Source organism: Prunus mume, linkage group LG3 (assembly GCF_029339155.1).
Source record: "Prunus mume cultivar Tortuosa linkage group LG3, ASM2933915v1, whole genome shotgun sequence".
Lineage (NCBI taxonomy): Eukaryota > Viridiplantae > Streptophyta > Magnoliopsida > Rosales > Rosaceae > Prunus > Prunus mume.
Window position 1 is genome coordinate 28,733,112 of NC_142700.1, and position 11,272 is coordinate 28,744,383.

The 11,272-nt window shown below is 36.8% G+C and overlaps 1 long non-coding RNA gene across 1 annotated transcript; it reads right to left on the reverse strand.

Annotated features, from left to right (window-relative positions):
* Positions 1-8,149: 8,149 nt before the first annotated feature.
* LOC148919326 (uncharacterized) lies at positions 8,150-10,962 on the reverse strand. The gene is made up of 7 exons (XR_016125366.1): positions 10,931-10,962; positions 10,766-10,821; positions 10,448-10,506; positions 9,753-9,882; positions 9,086-9,226; positions 8,940-8,993; positions 8,150-8,363 (listed from the first exon to the last, which is right to left on the reverse strand). It is a non-coding gene; the product is annotated as an uncharacterized LOC148919326 (long non-coding RNA).
* Positions 10,963-11,272: the final 310 nt, after the last annotated feature.

The following is an 11,272-nucleotide window of genomic DNA, read 5'->3' on the forward strand; positions in this document are numbered from 1 at the left end:
ATCCCTTCATAATTTGAGCATATGTGATTGGGTTGAAAGGAAACAAGAAAGAGCTTTGGGTTTGATTTGCTATTTGGTGTTACTTGCTGCAGTTTTTAAACTTATGAGGTGGGGTAATAAATTTTTATAATTTTTTATTCTAATTTAGTGATACATTTTTTACCTTATATATATGTATTGTACCTAGTTTTTATGATGATTGTACTTTGTATGAAGTTTCTGAAAATTGTGGTGTTGGTTTGTGTTTTATGAGCACAAGTGCAATATGGTTTTGATCAAAGAAAGTACTTCAAAGACTTATTTCTTTGAAGGGTTTTTGAGCTATAACTTATATGTAATTGAGTGAAGTTATGTCTTGGGAGGAAAAAGGGTTTTGGAGAAAGGGGTTTTCTGAACTATTGTGACATTTAAAGTGTTTTAAAAAGGTTAGACCAAGGAATGAAATTTTGGGATAGGATTGCTACTATAGTGCTTGTGCATTCTATTTTCTTATTTGTTGTTTGAGTGTGTTATATACTAAAGTTCATTGATTTAGGTGTTTTTTATAAGTATGTTTTAATGTGATCAAAAGCCAACTCCAATCACCTAATATTAGCAAGTAATGACACCACTTCAGCTTTTACCACTGTTTTCACAACATTTGGAAGAAGTCTGGCTCCAAAATGGGTTCCAAAAGGTTGGCTACTGAGTAGGTCACACCATGTGGACGAAAGCCAGTGATAGCGGCCAGATCAAGTACAGTGGGGGTCATCATCCCAAACCATAACCTTATGCAGTTGGTGGAGTATGACCAAAAGCATAGGCCTGCGATGATGAGTAACGATCACAAGGAAAACTCCTGGAAGTGCAAAGAGTCATGACATCGTAGATCCCACTTTTTTGCCAAGAAGTCTTCAATCTTGGTTCCAAAGCTTTGTACCAATCATACCGACTTCTCTTAGGCTCAATGTCAGCCATTGGGTTGGGGTTCTTGGCTTTGAACTTTTTCCTAGCCACAAGGTCAACCTCAGAAGGTTTACATGACCAACCTTTGATAGGTCAGAGAGCTTCCCAAGTAGATTTCCAATCAAACACCATGGTGAAAGGTGGAGGATTATCACTCTGCTTGGCCCAAATCTTCACCATTTCATCTGAGGTTGAAGTGGGTACAAGGGACCAAGAATGTATCTTGGGACATCACCTTGGAATTGATGGTGTAGGCTTCCTCGAGTTTTTGTTCCCTTTCAACCATGGCCTTCCTCAACTTGAGAGATGATGGACTTTAGCTTTGGATCCATCCTACAAACACAAGTATTATTTGAATCAAGGAAAATATGGTGGTAAAATAATAAAATTTGCTAAGAACATGAAGAACATCCAAACTTTCAAAAGTTTAAAAAATAAGCTTCCAATGGCCACCATTCATCAAAATCACAACAATATCAAAAGGAAAAAAGTACAACATCTTGAAAACTAGCACAATAACGGATTTGGTGGTGATTTGAATGGTTTTTGGCCGATCAAATGACGAATCTAGGAAGCAAAGTTTAGGTTTGGTGGGAGAAAGTTTTCTAAGAGAAATGGCAATGAAGTTTTTTGATTATGAAGAAACATTTGGAAGCAAAATGGTATTTATAATGCCTAGGTTTTCTAACGGTTATGAAGTTCAAAGGTCTCTAAAATACTGACTAGGGTATCTCTCTAAACATCAATTTAATTCAAACACCATAAATTGCTATAGTAAAGAATGAAGTTGAAACATCTAGAGAAAACTAAAAAGTCGTAAGAATTTTGATTCACTTACCCTTTCACCAATCAAATGCCAAGGAATCAAAGGGCAATGTTTGGATGTGGTCTCCAATTCTAAGCCAAGTCAAGGAAACCAAATTCCAGCCAGGCCAAGCCAAGCTAAGCCAAGGAGACCAAATTCCAGCCAAGTCAAGTGGTTCCAATTCCAAACCAAGTCAAGTGAAGACTCAACTCCACAAGGCCTAGCCAAACAAAGAAATTTTTATTTATAATGACAATAAATAAATGAAAAACTAAGTAGTTTTGGTTTGGAATCGATAACCAGCTACGTAAATCCAAGGTTTTGGGTTGTCTTACTAGCCACTTATGAGACCCAAAAATATCCGGGTCGGGAGATAGGTTTAGATGGATTGGAGCCTCCACGTGGGTTGAAATCTTGCTGCAACAATATTTAGATTTCAAAGCAACTCCTCTAACTATATTTTTCAAGTCTAATAGTCAGATTGGGACCTCTTCTCTTATGACCTCAGTTGGTTTTGGTCAAAAATCTCACCAGCGAAGTCGGAGATGGCTGACAATGGCTGATGTGGTTTTCCGTTGAAAGGCCTTGCAATTGGTCGCAAATATAGCTGATGGATCGAAATCCAAATGGAGAAGGTTGTTGAAATTATCAACATAAAGTCTTGGTTGATATGGGTTAAAGTCCCTTGAGATTGACCATGGTTTGGAGCAAAGAAGGAGGGCTATCGTAGCTTTTGATTCTTTTGAATACATATGTAATTATCGAAAGGTACTTTGGCTTCTAAATGTCTACACCAAGTACTCTGAATGGACCCACGCTATTTGAATAAAGAACCATCAGTTTTGGATATGAATTTATATTTATATATATATATATAATGTATGCATGCTTGACAATCCAAAGTGAGCTAGATTGGTCAGAAAGTTGGTTTGGATTCCATGACCTAAGATAAAACATATTAAGTAATATTCTAAAAGAAAGAATTTATGATACTAAAGTGTTAAAGGCCAAATTGGCAATTAGATGGCTATTTGGCCAACCAAACTTAAGTACCCATAGTCTAGGCTAGAAAGTTTATTGATCCATGATTCATATGCAAATATGTTACATGTTGTATAAAAAAACGGAGGCCTTACGGCCGGGTAGTTTTCAATAGCCATGAGTTGGTTTGCATTCATATTTTATTATATATATATATATATATATATGATCTTAAGTTTGAACCGAGAAATTTCCAGTCACCCCAATATAGGCGAATTTCTTTTAGTCACAATTAGAGATTCCAGAAGCCACAACGTCTCACCAGATGCTAAGCCCAAGTCCTCGGAGGTCCAAGCTCGACCTATGGAAGTAGACCCAAAACCTCTGGATATTTTCATGCACGTGACAAGATCCATCCAAGGAAAGCAATCAAAGAGAGTGATGTTAATCTAGAACATTCCTAAAGAGGAGAGAATCAAGTGATCAGATTTGTAATCCGATGATCTCATTCGAATCAATTGCATGGATTTAGGAAGCCATACAAGGAAAGATTTTGAACGAAGTTGACCTTTGGCGTTTAATGACCATCCGATAGGCTGACGAATGCCCCTATATAAACCCTATCAGACAAAGAGCAAAAAACCTAGTTTTTGTCTTTCACTTTTCTATTCCTAGACTAGGTTTTTATTTTCCAAACAAGTAGATTAGATCAGTTCTTCACTTTCGTTAGTGTAAGTTTAATCTCTTGCATTTTCCATTACGTTGTTTTAAGATTCAAGTTTATTGCTTTACTTTTAAATTGTTATCGAATTTGCTTTAAGTTTAATTTAATTTCATATTGCTTTATTTTATTGCCTTTATCTTTTATATCGTTCTTATTTTGTTCTTCATTTAATTTACGTTTATCTATCTCTTTGATTTACTTTATTGCACTTTAATTCTTCTCTTTAAGATTAATCACATCTTTTAATTTAATTTGCATCATTATCATTAAATCTCAAAAAATACTAAAATACCAATAACCTAAGCATCCTCAACCCTGAGAAAGTGAAAGAACCTAGGCCAAGAGCCTTCTTTGCTTGGCCGATCAATCTGCTGATTAGAAGTCAGAAGTCCAAACACAACACTCCCACCTTTTCCATTCAAGCCAATCAGTGGCTTGGTAGTGGCATGCTTACGCAATCCAATAGAAAAAGGACCAAAAGTTTCTTCCATCGGTCACCTCGGTCGAAAAGAGGGAAACATAATTTGGCACCCCTGGTGGGACAACTAGGTTTTGTATGGTGGTAAACACTAGGAGGAATCCTAGAAGTGATCAAGAGTTTGAAGAGTCTAGACTTTGTTCAGAATTAGAGACAAGCATGGCTGGTTCATTTCCAATGAACACACAACCACAAAATGTTCTAAACGGATAAGAAAGCCAAAATATGCTTGGCCGAGCCTAGTTGTCGACCCCAACCATGTGGTGGTCGAAGATGTTACGGAAGTCGTTGGAGGACCAGTCTTAAAGCCGAATCCCGCCACTTAGTTGGAGATCCAAAAACTCATTCGAGCAATGTAGACACCAAACCAACTCAACCATGAACGAATGCAAGACATGGCTCAAACCATAGCTACCCAAAATGCTCCCATAAATGAGAGGTTTGATCGATTGCTAGGCCAACAAATTGGCCAAAATGGGAATCAGGTGGCTTCGAATGGAGTGCCAGCGGCAAGGCCTCAAGTGGAGGTTCAACCAAACATCTTGGGTGCGAATCTGCCTCAACCGAATCCACCAGCTAGGGGTGAAGGGAATATTGTGGGAATGATGTTGTGTAGAGATTTCTAAAAACTCTACAACCAAAATTTGAGAGTATAAATCACCTAGCATGCAATATCTAATATGAAATCAAAGTAAGAGCGGAAGCATTAAATAAACCAGGGATTCATGGAAGTCTATGAAAGTGTGCACCAAAGACTCTTGTTGTTGTCTCTCCCTTTGATGTTGATTCTCCACCTTGTAACTCTCCAAATAGGTACAAAGATATGCACCTCCCCAAAACTCTTCACCAATGATTGAATGGGATGAAAGAATAAGTAGACAACAAGTGAAGAGTGGTGCTAGCACCTTCACTTGATGTGACAGATTCTAGGGGTTAGGGAGAGAGAGCTTGATGTTTTATCTCTTCCAATTTCACCAACTTGAAAAACCCCAGGATGATAGGATTCCATAGTTGCACACTTACAAGATCAAAAAAGTCACAAGAGTGACAAAAATACCCCCAAGCCCTAGTGTAGCCACACCCCCCCTTTTGTGTGTCATCTATTGCTATCTTGGTCCAACACATTAATCCTATAATGTGTCACATATGTGCCTAAGTCCATATGGTCAAATCCCTTTTGAATTTCCAAGTCATATGTGACCTTTAATTAAAGTTTCATAACTTTAATTGAATAATTAAAGTAATCTAATCAATTTAATTACTCTAGTGACTTGACTAATTCAATCACTCACTTGTCTAACAAGTGCTGGTCTCGGTCATCCTTAGTTGACCATGTCAAGTGTTGGGTCAACTGTTTGACCATTGACCATTGATTTTTGACTTTGATCTTTGACTTTCACATTGACTTTGACCAAGTCACAAAATCATTCATTATCTTCATAATTTCCCAATTGATTCCTTTTCGTTGTGCGATCTTATAGGTTCTAATTAGTGAGGTAATGAGTATGAATGATTCATTTTGAATCAAGTGTGAATTGTATCCCTCCATACAATTCTCCCTATTAGCGAAGGCTAATTATAATTAATCCTTACTGGGCTTCCACAAACCATGAAGTGACACCTAGCAGTATGTCATGGCTACCCAAGCTAAAAAGAATTTATTTAGAGAGCCTAGTCAGTTTGTGATTACAATGCAATTTGACCCTTTTCTAATTCAATATTCTATGTCATATTCTCGGGATATGGTAAACTTGTGTCAAAATCCCTAATACGACATCTCTTGATTATATGATTCAATTTGATGAAATTGCAAACGTTCTTGTTTCAATTTCCATCCAATACTTTGGCCAAAGATTCACGAATCATATCTTTAGAGTATTCTCTCTTCTTACTAAGAGTAGAGATTCCTTGTTGTACATTCACATGTCTCTGTGTACACACTGAGAATCCCGAGGAACACCTTTAAGTCACATCATTTTGATACGACCGCATAATGCTCTAAAGAGAAACAACATATACACAAGACAACTGTGATGTCTCAAGTCTAAGGTTTAATTTGCATTATCACAACTTAGAATTCTTTGTTTGACACTTGTAAGTAAGACTTCCATACAAGATTCTAGAGTTGATCGCGTTCAGTGGATTCCATCTTCTATAGAGCACCTACCCATCTGTCTCAGTTTCTCTACACGAATGAGTTGTGTTTGTGAGGTAAAATACCTCTAGGCGAGCTAGGCTACACCATGGTGTTAGTGGTTGAGCTGTGCCAGACCACGGTGTTAGTGGTTGAGCTATGCTAGACCATGGTATTAGTGGTCGAGCTATGCCAGACCACGGTATTAGTGGTCAGTTGGGCCAGGACCACGGTGTTAGTGGTCGGGCTGGGCTTGAGCCTGGTCGCCATATATTTTTCCACCTTGACTCGTGTGGGCTTGTGGGCCCATTGGTCCATGAGCTCAAACTTAGTGCACATGAGGTTGATTTACGTGGTGTTCACTCAAAGGACTTCTAGTCCTAATGAAATTAGGATTTTCAGGATCATCAAGACGCCTATCTAAATGGAATCGTAGTTTGAGGAGGGTTAGGTTGTTCTGGAGTCTTAGTTTGAGGAGAGCTGGTTTGCTTTGGAGTTCCACTCCAAAAAGGATTAGGTCATCTGGGACGATATAAAAGGCTAAGGCCACCTTTCGTGAAAGTTATGCAATTCTAAGCACTAGAACCTATTGTGCAATTCCAAGCACTAGAACATATTGTGATTTTACTCTCAAACACTCGACTGACTTAAGCATCGGAGGGTCCTTGGCTAGCATCCCACCAGTGTCACCCACTAAAGCTATCTTGTTTTACAGGTTCTGGAGGACAACTTGTTTGGTCACGCTGACCTAGTCCAGAAGAATTGCCCAACCTCGATCTCGAAGAGGTCATCTTCTATTGAACCAATTTTAGGCATCAACAGTTTGGCGCCGTCTGTGAGAATCGACATCTTGTTGATTTCCATTTAAGTTTTTAGACAACAACCACTTGCTTAAACCATGAGTCAAGAGCCCAGCCACAACGAACTCGTCACCCCCGCTGTGCCGAAGAAGGGAAGGAAGAAATCCAATCGCCTAACTAACATTGTGACCTACCTGAAAGAGATAAGGAAACATTAACGAACATCGTGATCAAAACAAGGGGGTCATGGATGAGGCCAAGAAGACCCATACAGGAAGACAACGAAGGCTAGAAGAGTGGCGTCAAGAACATGGAGATTGTCAACTCAGCGGACCCCAAAGCCGAGGCAAACTTCAATGTGAGGGACATGGCGTCGAAGAGGGTGAGAGCCATCCTCGATCTCCTAATGGAACGAACCATGGGAAGCTGCAAACTTTCAAGCCTAGCCTTCACGGCTCATTCTCTGGTTTCTCTCGCATGCTAGTCGAAAGCAGAAGGAATATCTTGACCTAAGAGATTTGCTGGAGGAATATCGTGATCGTGAAATCAATCATGATCGTGATCGTGATAGGGAAGTTGATCAGTCTAAAGTCCCCCAAGTTCACGGAGAAGAGCATGCCGGAGAAAGTAGAAATTTGGAAGCCATGAAGCGGATGCATGATGAGATGGATCGGAAGCTGGAGGTCCTAACAGCCCTCGAGCTTGAGTGATGTCCAGGACCTCTTGACCTGGCCATGACAACTGACACCATACCATTCACTAAGGACATCCTTGAATTCACTATGTGAAAATTGACTTTTAGCTTTGGATAATATATGTTACTAAAGGCCCCTAAAAACCAATGTATTGGGAATTGATGCGTATGATATAGTCATACGCATCGGATATTATCCGTTGCCTTTATATATCTACCGCACCAGTTCTATCGTAAACACCAATGCTAAAGTGCCTTCCATGTGCCATAAAATCGTTGACCCCTGATGCCTAAACATGCAATGACATCGGTAGGTTTAATAGTTCCGATGCTAAATATGGTTTACAACAACAAAATTTTATACCACACTGATGCTTTTTCCGACTTACAACGTCACATAATACAATAATGATGATGCTACTTTTAGTTATAAGCATCAATTATCTTATGAGTGCTGTTGTTATTTTAAATTTTTAACTTTTGTTGTTTGTGCAAAATTGAGATTGTTAGGAACAATATCATATAGTGTTGTCCATTACATACCGAAAAACCTATATATATTAAAATATATTCATAAATCAAATATATATATATATATATATCCAACACTTCCATAAATCACAGACTTTCCAACCCCACATATGATCCATACTTGTTTATAAGCAAAATACCAGCAACAAAAATACATGTAAGAGTTTTCAGTCACTGCCATTAGATAAGAAGCATCAGGGTTTGCTGACAGCATCTCTCCCTTAGTTAGAGTTCCTTTTGTAACCACTGCACATATTTCACGTTTCACAACCTATAGACAAAGGTGAAGTCAGAAGTTCATAGTACCTTTTATGAGTAGCTTCAATATGGATATGAAATTACAAAGTGCAGTGCTAAGAAATAAAATATAGGATATCATATAAATCAGATGACAAACATTCAAGTATATACTTCTAATAGATATTAGATGTTTAACTTCAATGAAATAGAGCAAAAAAAAGATATCTCCACAGAAAATGACAAGAATAAAGCCAACCTTCCTAGCCACTTTCTCCACATGCATTGAGAAATTCTTATTCGGGAATCCACAATGGGGTTGTTCACCCTAATATTAGTCAAGTTCTTTTGCTCCTATGTATGCATCCATTTCAAAAAGTTCATAAAATTTACCCATCTGCTGAAAAAAAAAAAAAAAAAATCAGATATTCACCAATCCATTTCAAAAAGTTCATAAAATTTACCCATTTGCTCAAACAAAAAATAAGATATTCACCACTTCACTGCAGTAATGACCCTAAAAGTTTGTGTGGCATTATATAACAATTTTAAAAAAAAATCCAAATTATATATATTTAGCTTACTTGGCTATAGTAAAGAATGAACATACCTTGAAGGAGAGAACTTTGTCCATGTGCTTTGACTTAAACTCCCACCATTGTCTCTAAATATTAACACATGACTAGATTAATAGAGTTCATGATGGTAAAGTGCCTCCAAACCCTATAGGCCACTTATCTATCTAAAAGAAATTACCTGGCCACCCGATACTCTTTAAGAAATTAGGAGGTAAGTACGGAGTTCTTGGATCATAATTTGCATATCCAGGACATCTTTTTTTGGCATCCCTATGGTCTTTGTAAGATTTGAAATAGTATGCAAACTGTAATTGAAGGTCTGTCTTGCATTAACCAAAAACCACATTTAGCTTTTCTTAGTAACAAAATGCAAGCATGACTTTTATCTCAAGTCAAATGATAGCCGCATCATTCAAACAAACAACTTCATTTCAGCCAAATGAATAAAAAATAACTACTTTAGTAAGCTGAGATTTATTTTTTATTTTATTTTTAAAAGGAACCACAAGAACCAGTAGAAGATTTGGTGGTGAGTAGCAACTATTAAGTAACACTATGCCAAAAATGATCTTTAGCCTAAAGTAAAAGAGAACTCACCAGGTATGTAATAAGCTGTAGGAAAACAAGGAATTCATGACCAAACTAAAGAACTTTTGGATTAAACGAACAAATTAACACAAATAACTCAAGGCCATTCTTATATTTGTGCTTACTGATAAATAAATAAAAACATAAAGCAAGCAACTATACATTGAATTAAAAAAGATGGAAAAAAAAGGTATAAATCAACCAAAAGAAAAAACATATAAAAGAATAGAAACAAAACATATATGTATTGACCTTACCTTCATCAGCATCTTCAACACTCTTCGGAAACCTCTTCACCGTGCCCATTGCATGAACACTCTGCATCTCAATATTAGTGCTTGAGTACAAGAAAAGATCCTCTGTTTCAATCTTCATACTGACTTTTTTCTAATTGAAAAAGAACTATTCAACACTTAATGCAGTTACCTTTATTTCATCTAAGAATTCAACAAAACTTTACAAGTTTTCCATATTCATAGGAATCAACGGAAGAATGTTAAATTAATCAAGTTAAAGAAAATACCTAAAAACTAGAAAACACAAAAAGTTTCATTTTTATGCACCATTTATGGGCCTGCTAACCAACAAATAAAATGATATGCTTGACAAGAATTAGATAGTAGGAAAGTCAATACATTGCATAAATGAAGCTTTAAAGAACGCGTGCTGATTCGCCAGTACAAGGTTTAAGAAAATGCTGGCCTCTTCACTAGAGACAAACACAACATGGGCTGTTTTACCAAGCTCATGCCCTTCAGCTATTAGTGAACCCAACTTCCAGTTTAAAAGTATGGCTTGACATGAAAACAAAACCACAAATAAAGAAGAAGATAACAATAGTCAACATGATGAACAAACATAGAGAACATGAAAAATATCCTCAGCAACACCAATGAATGAATTTATAAATACAATGCAAAAGTAAATCTCATTCTTCACAACAACTTACTACCTGCAACACGATTGTACTCTTGCCAACACCAGGATCACCACCGACCAAAACCAATGAACCTTAAAAGAAAAAAGCACTGTTAAAATGTTGAATTTTTTACTTCAACCACTGAGAACAACAACTTTAAATTAAATACTAAAAGCTTCTATAATTAATAAGTGTTCAGCATAGTCATAAATGTTCAGCAACTCATAATGTTCAGCATAGTCAAGAAGAGTATAGGAGGACAAATAATTAGCTTTCATAGTTAATACTTTTTTAATAGGAGCTTTCACAGTAAAGAATGAAAACAAACACACACATACAACATGACCAAACCTCGTACATGACAACCACCAAGCACCCTTTCAACTTCACTTCCAAAGAGTATAAGCCTAAATATAAACCAGACAAACATACACAATTATGAAAAACATTTTCCCAACTTATTTAGGATCCAAACATTGTTTTAAAGAGAAAAAACAAAAAACATATAAGAGTTACAAAGGAATGCGCACGTCTATCACAGATAATTCCTGGTTGGATCAGAATGCATTGGTAATAGAAACAAAAGCATATTGGCTATTATCGACAACTATCAAAACAATTATCACCATTATCATAATCCAACCTAAAATCTAGAAAAATATCCCCTAAAACAAAAAAAACCATATTTTTCAATTCACATAAGATTTGCCCAGAAAAAAAATCCCAGAAATCTTTACTTTAGAAACTTCCCTATTTCTATATAAATTGAAAATATATAATTACAAAAAAAAAAAAGATTTAAAAAAAAAAAGAAAAGATAAAAGGGCTTACGAAGGAGGGACAAAGGGCAAGCCAGAG